This window comes from Poecile atricapillus, chromosome 2, assembly GCF_030490865.1.
Source record: "Poecile atricapillus isolate bPoeAtr1 chromosome 2, bPoeAtr1.hap1, whole genome shotgun sequence".
In the NCBI taxonomy this organism is placed as follows: Eukaryota; Metazoa; Chordata; class Aves; order Passeriformes; family Paridae; genus Poecile; species Poecile atricapillus.
Genome location: NC_081250.1, coordinates 154,648,517 through 154,656,927, shown reverse-complemented (window position 1 = coordinate 154,656,927; position 8,411 = coordinate 154,648,517). Strand labels below are relative to the sequence as shown.

At 50.6% G+C, this 8,411-nt stretch overlaps 1 long non-coding RNA gene across 1 annotated transcript; it reads left to right on the top strand.

Moving 5' to 3' along the window:
* Nucleotides 1–5,827: 5,827 nt before the first annotated feature.
* LOC131576722 (uncharacterized) lies at nucleotides 5,828–7,807 on the top strand. Its single transcript, XR_009277058.1, has 3 exons — nucleotides 5,828–5,940; nucleotides 6,785–6,913; nucleotides 7,718–7,807. It is a non-coding gene; the product is annotated as an uncharacterized LOC131576722 (long non-coding RNA).
* The last annotated feature ends 604 nt before the right edge of the window (nucleotides 7,808–8,411 follow it).

Below are 8,411 nucleotides of genomic sequence, written 5' to 3'. Positions count from 1 at the left end.
GAAAGTTAAGAAAAAAGTCAAAGTGCTGCAGGGTAACTTCACAGCTCCAGACACCTTCTGCCAACATAAGAATACTACCTAGACTCCAACTACAGCCCCTATTACGAATCTCCACTACAAGTGCCCGGGACTTGTCCTTGAACACCTGCAACGGGGCCGGGCGGCAGGGCAGAGCAGTTCCAGACCGAATACCCCCAGACACCCGTGACACGTGAGACGAGGGGACATGACGGGGAGAGAAAACTCTCTGAGACGAGAAAGTCCTCACGAGGATCGAGAGAATGCTGAACGAGATGACCGAGGGGGGACCGAAGGCAAGCCCGCCGGGCTCGGATGACCCCGGAGGAAAAAGATGCTAACGGAACGACTTATTCCGAGAACCGCGGAGACGGATGCCTGAGAATCCTGTGGCTGGAAGCCTCTGCCTGCCTTTGAATCGGCACAAGTCCTTATCCACTGTAAAGAAAGATGACTGCACACAGCTGTCAACACAGCTGAGAACAAGACCTAAAAAGACATCCGATCGGATGCTTCGGAACAGAAATGCGATTCTGACGCCTGTCTGACCTCCCGAATCAAAACTTCGCCGGCGTCGGCCCCGGGCCGAGGAACGAAAGATGGGAGATGACCGGAAGGACCTGGGGTTTCTCATAAGCTCCTGGGAGGACTAAGGCAAGAGACACGTTACACGAGATGAACGGAAGACACGGAAAGCACGACAGACAAGTGACGACACACCTTGGGACTGCTCTGCCCTGCCCGCCTCAGCATTGTTAGCCAAAGTGAGCCTTTCCCTCACGGTGGCCCCAGAGGCCAGTTCTCAAACCTCCCCCTCCCCATAGCTGACTCAAAACCCTAACCGGTGTGAATCCTAACCCACTACCCTGCTTCGATCCCCTCTGTGACCACAGCCCTCGACTTATCTCTCCGAAGCGAATCCATCGGAGAGACCGATCTGCTGCTAAGGAAAGCTGCCGCAGCGGTTCCCTTTTGTGTCACGATGAATCTGCTGAGAGAATCTGAAGTATCACACTTGACGTGACCTAGAACTTCAGGAAACTGCAATCCTCCTAAAAAAAACCCAAACAGAAGAATCATTATAAAAGCATCCTATCACCACTGAACTCCCAACCCAAAATCATGAACTTAAATTCTCCCTGTGTTCAATAATGTTTTCTTCAAGGTGTTTTCAAAACCTCTGCTGCTTCAAATGCCCAAAAGATACCTGCTAAAAACAGGCTGGAGTAAATTGAAAGAGCCTCTTCGCTGAAATGAGAGACAAGCTCTTTAGCCCAGCTGATTCCCTTGGAGGGAATAATGCCCTTTAGCACAGCCTGGGGTTAATATACCCCTAATTGAGCCCGCCTCTTTTTCCCACAATGCCTGGGAAAAGGGAGGCGGCAAATCCCACCGGGTATAAAAGCCCTCAGAGGGACCTTAGCTGTTTGGCTCCTCTGAGTTAAAATTGAGGTAAGGAGCTCTGCGTAGAAGAAAACTCTTTGGGAAAAGACAGTGTTTTCTTTTTTTACTGCAATTACTCAGAGCAATGGAGCAAAGGAAAAAAAAAAAGGTAAGAAGCAAAACTTTGTGTTTCAGCAGTGTTGCCGGCTAAGTTGGATAATTTATGGACTTGCATAATTATGTATTAGTGATTACTAAGTAGCACTCCCCCTGTGATTAATTAGGGTGGAGAAGAATAGTATAGATATGAATGGTGTCTCATAGGGACCTCTAATTAGGGCTCTCTACATTATAAATGAAAATAAGAAAAAGAATAGACTCCCAGTTGGCATTACCGTTACATACCTGCCGGACTCGCTCCTGTTGGAAATATTTAGTGCCGGGGCATGGGTAGAGGTACCCTGAAATGCAGCTTTAAACCCTTGAAATGCTGTGTCCTAGTTTAGGGCAAACTAGGGAGGAAAACTCCAAATGGGGGTTTCCCCAGGGAAATGACCCCTCCCTACCAACTGGTCCAGGAAAGGAAAAAAAAAATTCCTTGGGAAGAAGTGGAAAAAGCTGTTTATTTAACAGAAATTGAATAATATGAAATAATAAAACCTCTCACTGTTCGATGGGATGGCAAGTCTAGGAAGAAAAGTCCTTTTCACGTGGTGTAGCTCGCCTCGCTTGGGTTCTTATCGGTCCTTCCGGCGCTGAAAAGTGCCGAGGCCCAGGCCCCGGTGGGCCAAAGGCGTGAGCTCCCGGGCTTTGGCCGGGTGTTCGGTTCGGAGCAGGTTTGCACAGATCCAAGGAAACAAAAAAAGGAAAAAAAAACAAAGGTCCAGGGAACTCCTCTGCCTCAGCTAGCTAAAACCAACTAAAAGCCAGAGAGAAGCTCTGTCCCACTGCCTGTCTGTGCTGCAGACACCACGGTCCAGGAGCGGGATGTGTGGGAGTGATGTTTGTTCCTTAATGCAAACGGCGTGCTTCTTCTTCCCCCCGCTCTTGTTTTCAGAGCCAGTCTTAAAGGTGCAGAACTTAATATTTAACATAAACCAGACGATTAGGGATACCGGTATCATAAAGTCACCCCAGGACATGCTGGAAAAGGCAACGCTAACAATGAGCAAATGGGGCAGCTACCTCCACTTAAACAGATACAGTGGTAAATAAATGGCTTCTCCCCTTTAATTTAAACCCGTCAAATATTGGGAAAAAGAGTGGTTTTCCTCACCTTAAATCTCTCTGGTGATTGAAAAGGGGGCATTTTTCGGTTAATTCAGATCCATAAAAAAGCATCATCCCTGCTTTCCCTTTCCACTTAAAGTGGAAAAAAATAGAAAATGGGCATTCTCTATCAATTAATATCTCTAACAGCACAGAAAAGGCAGAGTTACCTCCAATTGAGACTATCAAAATTGCAGGGGAAGTGGATTTCTCTTCAATTCAAACACAGGCGATTGGGGAAAAGGAAGCTTTTTCCTTCAGCTTAAACACCTTTTTTCCTGATAACCCATCCCTTCTTTGGGGCTGCGGAGATGGAGTGGCGAGGTAGAAGAGGAAAGCTGAAAACGGCCGCCCCCCCCCCCCCCCGCCGGGAATGTGCGTGCTGCCCCGCCCGCTCGGGTGACCTTGCTCGGCAGGACGGGCTTTTCTCTCGGCTTTATCTTAAAGTGACGCTCCCCGCCCGGGTGAAACCGCCTGATCCCCCGGTCCCTGATGGGTGCCGTGACCCTCGTTCCCGGAGGAACTCCCGGTATACCCCCGCTGGCCCCTCCGGCGGCTCCCTGCGCGAGCCTTGCCCGGGTAAGCCTCTCAAAACTGCCTCTGCAAGGAGCTGCTCCCTTCTCGTCCTCACTGGTCACGCCTGAGGCTGCAGCACCTTGGAGTGGGGGGGGGGGGGGTTGGGGGTGAGGCGCAGAAACATGCTGCCGATCGTTCCCTCCCTTACGTGTCCCGCTGTCCGTCCCCGAAACGCCGGGGTGCTGGGCTTTCATTTCCGCGATAGAGAACCGGTCTCCTCCTCCGGGTGCCGTGGCCAAAATTGGGATTCTGCCGCATAAATCCCCTGCGTGCTGGGTTTGTGATTACGGAGGAAATTCCTCACGGGGTCCTAGGCGATTACCGGTTACTGACTTCCGCTTCCCTTGAGCGGCCGCGGGTTTGCCCGGCTCGTTTAGGGCTAATCCTGGCCGAACCCAAGCGCCCCCGTCGCTGCTCTGCCCTGAATTTCAGTGAAATATCGATATAGTTTATAAATGCTCCCTTTGCTCGCCGCTCGGCCTTTCCCCGCGCAGCCGCGGGGACCGGGCTCGCTCTGCGCTTCGATCCCGGCCCCGGCGGTCCCGCCCGGATGCTGCGGGTCACGGACGCAAGCTGAGGACCGCTACAAATGTTGGGTTTTAAAGTAAAATTTCTATTACGCCCAGCTAAATGATCAAAATAACTACGTGTATTGATGATCACCAGGGAAAGCTTTTCAGGGAAGAAAATAGCCGTTTTGGTAGCGCAGATCCCGTTTTGACAATAATTGCGTTCATTTGGGTTTGGGAATCCTGCCGGTGTAAGACATCTGAGAACTGGTATTTTGCAATTTGATATTTTGAAATTGGGTGCTTTTCATATTTTGGAACTCACTAGTTTACTATTTTGAAACGGAATCATTTTGGAATTTTGGAACCCCGTATTCTGGTATTTTGCAATTGGATTCCTTTGGAAATTTTCAACTCGGTGATTTGAAACTGCGTGACGCTGGTATTTTTGGACTTGTTCTGGTGTTTTAGAAGTGGGCATTTCTCTCCCCTTCCGCGGTTTGACAGGCTGGCACGGGGGGGGGGGAGACGCGGGGAGCGTGGGGACGGCGGCAGGAGCCTCGGCGATAAAAGCTGTGATTGCGCATGCGTGGGTGGCGTCAGCGCCGCAGGGCAGCATGGGGGAGTGGTGTACGGCAGCGGGAGTTTCGGATCGGCCCGGGCCGCACCGCTCGGATCGGTGTCGCTGGACGGCGGCGGCGGGGCCGGCGGCCCCACGGGTGCCGGGAAAGCGGAGCCTGTGGGGCGGCAAGGCGGCGCGGGCGGCATGGAGGGGGTGTAGGGGAGCTGAGCTGCGGGAACGGCGATGCCGAGGGTGGGCGGGGTGGCGGAGCCGGGAACCACGGTGTCGGCGGGGGAAGGCGGGGCCGCGGGGACGGCGGCGGCGGGGCCCATAACCGCGGGGAGGGCGGAACGGGGCGGGACCGCAACATCGGGGGTAGCTGGGACGGCAGGAGGGAGGCAAAAGCAGGCGGGCGGTGGGACGGGGAAGGCGGGGGGAGGGGTGGGACGGAGCGTGCCGGAACTGGGGTAGGGGGAACGGGGGCCGCGTGGTCGGGGGCGCGCCGGTCTCAGTGGGCAGGAAAGGAGGGGGGCCGGCGGGGACAGAGGATGCGGGGGCCGCGTGGTCGGGGGGAGGGGTAGGAGATACGGGGGTTGCGGGGGTACGGGGGGCTCGTCACGCGTTGTGTATTGGCAGCATGCATTTCTACGAGTGCTCTGCAGGCTGGGAGGAGCTTAGCGGCCGCCACAGTTCGGCGAGAGATGTTATTAAAAAGCTTATTACCAACTGTGTCCCAAAAATCTCTAGTAAAAAATTCTGAGTGTTTTGCGTTTGGGAAAGTAACTAGAGTCCAGGTTAGGAGGGTTTTTAGTTCTCGTTTAGGCAATTTACTTTGGCCGGCTTTTAGTGAGAATTTTAGTTGCTTATACAGCTTTTTTTCTGGGGTTGAATAGTTTTGACCCGTGATAGACTGGTTTGTGACTCACCTCTTATTTTAATGATGTCGGCTCGTCTCTCAGAGCTCGGGTGATGGGTGCTGGCCGGGCACGTCCCGTCCGTTCTCGGGTGTCACTTAGTAATACTCGCACATAACCACGCTGCAGAGTCGTCTAAAAACTACAGTGCGGACGCTGCAGCGGAAAAACTTTTAGAGAGTTTGGGGTGTAGATGCTGTGACAGCGTCTGCCCCTCGCTCGACCACGTAGAGGCTTTGCCCGCCTAGCCCAGGTGAGACGTCGCTTCGCAACGCCCCCCTGAGCTCGGGGGCTCCACGGAAACCGGGGGTTCAGACGCTGCTTGGCAACCTTCACCCCGAAGAAACCACGCAGGGGATGTCCCGTGTAGCACAGAAGAGGCGTGGCTTTGCCACCCTTCTCAATGCCACGGGGCCCTGCGGAAACCAGGGGTGCGGACGCCGTTCGGAACGTGCGCCCCGAAAAAGCCACGCGGCGGATACCCCTAGAGCTCCGGAGCCGACGCTGCTGAGCGACGGCCGGCCAGTGCCCGAGGGTGCCGCGGAACAGTGGAAAGAGAGTTACGGTGTTATGATGATCGGCCGCATAAACTGCGCTCTAGACGGCCTTAAAGGGTGAAAAAACCTGTCTTCGTAGTTGCCAGTGATGATGGAGCAGTGTCTCACCGATGGAGGAGTCGTGGGATGGCTCGTAAACGTGCGGGCGCCAGGTATTGGTGTGTAAAAACGCTCACTCGCGGTGAGAGACTTCTCCGGGGTCAAGCTGTTCAAGTATAAGCAATTTATTATAAGGGTAAAAAGAGGGGAGATGCGTGTCCGCCACCGGCCTCGGCGTCCGCGTGGTCCGGGGAAGGGGAGAGAGAACGGGTAAGAGCGGGGGAGGAGAGGTTGGGAAAGGGGAGGGAGGGAATAAGAGAGCAATAGAGGGAAAGAGGGAAAAACCAGAGGTAGAGAGCAGGGAAGACTAGTGGGGTAGGAGCAGGGAGATGGGGCTGAGAGTTAAGAGTGGGGGAGAGGGCTAGACGGGAAGGAGGTAAGGGAGCGGGGTTCAGAGGTAAGAGCGGGGGAGAGGGGAGCTGAGAGAGGGGTAAGAGTTGAGAGCGAAGTTCTTGTTACAATCCAATATATCTTTTTCTATCGTGAATATTCTAATTCTTAGTAACCGATCACCATGAGACACGGCCACTAAAGAGTTTACATACAGCCTATGCGCTTCCCTATATTAACGTACAGTGCTGCGCTTTAGACTCTACAAAGCTTTACAAGTTCTTTCCTTGCTTCTTTACCTTTGGACTTCTCGATCAGCAGAAGGACATTGTTTTGTCAGCAGGGATTCTCGTTCAACTGGCTAGGCTATTGTTCTTTGGTTAACCGGCACTCGGTATCCTAGGACTCGGAGCAGGCTTTCATTTCTACTTTGATTCTAGCCTTCATATTTTCAGAATCTTCTGACAAACAATCACATTCATAAGGTTTCCCTGTTTCACCCTCCCCAACAGAGTTGCTTCCCTCAGTTTCAACTACTTTCGTCCTCATCATCCCCATTTTTTCTAGGGACGCTTTGGAGGGACTAGGAAGATGAAATCAAAAGGAAAAAAGGAGAAAGATCCCCCCTGCAAATCCAGATCCCCCCTGCAAATCCATGCACTGGTTCATCTGCTCGGCTGCTGCTGCTTGACGGAGGTTTGTCCGATACCCGGTGCTGTTGCCCCTGGGTGAGAGGGTAGGGGCGGAAAGGGCTCGCCGCTAGTTCCCTGAACGCCTCGTTGTCTGCGCCTGATGCGCTGGGCCAGGCCTTGACTTTACCTGGATAGAGAATTGACAAAGCCAGAAGTTTTCTGGATCAAAACAATACTCGGGTCAATTGGACTTGGCAATTAGTGAATTAATATAGCAGCTGGATTTTTACCGTGGGCTTGGAAAATTGTTATCCGGACATGATTTTCCAATCTTCCGTTGATTCATCGGCAGTGGCAGACTCTGGAATGAGAGTATATATTTAGTACATTCAGTAATTCATATTACATATTATATAGATAAGTTTAATATCGCATAATATTAATTATGCACCGTCTTAATCAGTTTTTGATTGCTGTAAAAGTATTATTTCCTATATGTATACATATGCATGTGTTTTACTTTGATGGTTTTTCTCTGTCAGAACAAGACAGTGGATATTTGACCTTTGTTTACAAGAGAGGGGGAGGAAACAGGCTGCAGTTCAGAAGCGTGGAAACACTATGTATGTATTTTAGATTTTGGAAAAAATGCCAAGATTGTATATCTATTGCGAATAATTCTTGAACGGTCCTTTTTAAACGAGTCTTTCACAAAGCCAGTTCCATCAATTATCAGGTATTCTTCTAACAGTACTCAAGCAAAGTTGAGAGAGAATTCTTTGGTTCCTGTCAAAGGTTCAAAGGGAGAAGATTAAAAATTAATTTCAATTAGTAATTTGGAGTAAAGTGTATCTTTGTGTATTCACAGGTTCAAAGCAGAAGTAACTTCCTAGCGAAGAACCATGGAAACTCATCAGCTGCAGAGACGAGCAGACGGCCCAAAGAGCAGAAGAGCGAGCACACCTATGTGAACCGTATCGAGACCGCAGTTGACGGCCGAACGCCTGTGATCCCGCGCGCGAGAGCGATGAACTTTGGGTTTCGTGTGAAAGAGTAGGAAAATCGATATTGTAAGGCCTCATTTGTTAAAGCATGGTGTGAACTGTGTCAAGATTCAGAATCCTGCATGAGAGATCAAGTCCTTGAAGATGAAGGTGAATCAGGTATCCCCCTTGAGCTGTATCATTTTGTTGATCGCTTTGTGATGCAATTTCACCTGCATTGATTCTTTTAGTTAACTCAAAAGAAAGTGTACCTTATCTCAGTGAAAATAGATTTTTGTATAATATTCAATTTTTCTTTTTATTTAGCATGTTCTATATAAAGAGGCAACATCTTAGTGTAACCTTATATCAGTCTTAGTCACACTTGATTGTGAAGAGTTTGACTCATGAAATTTCAGATAGATATTTATAACAACTCAGCTTTCAATTCAAGTAGTTTCAGCAGAAACTTTAAAGCAATTAGACAAATTAAGCTACCGGTTAAGTTAGCAACCTAGATCTATTTCTCTAGCTTAGAGTGGTTAGTTAACTGATGTTCAAAACTGGAGGCAGAGCGCT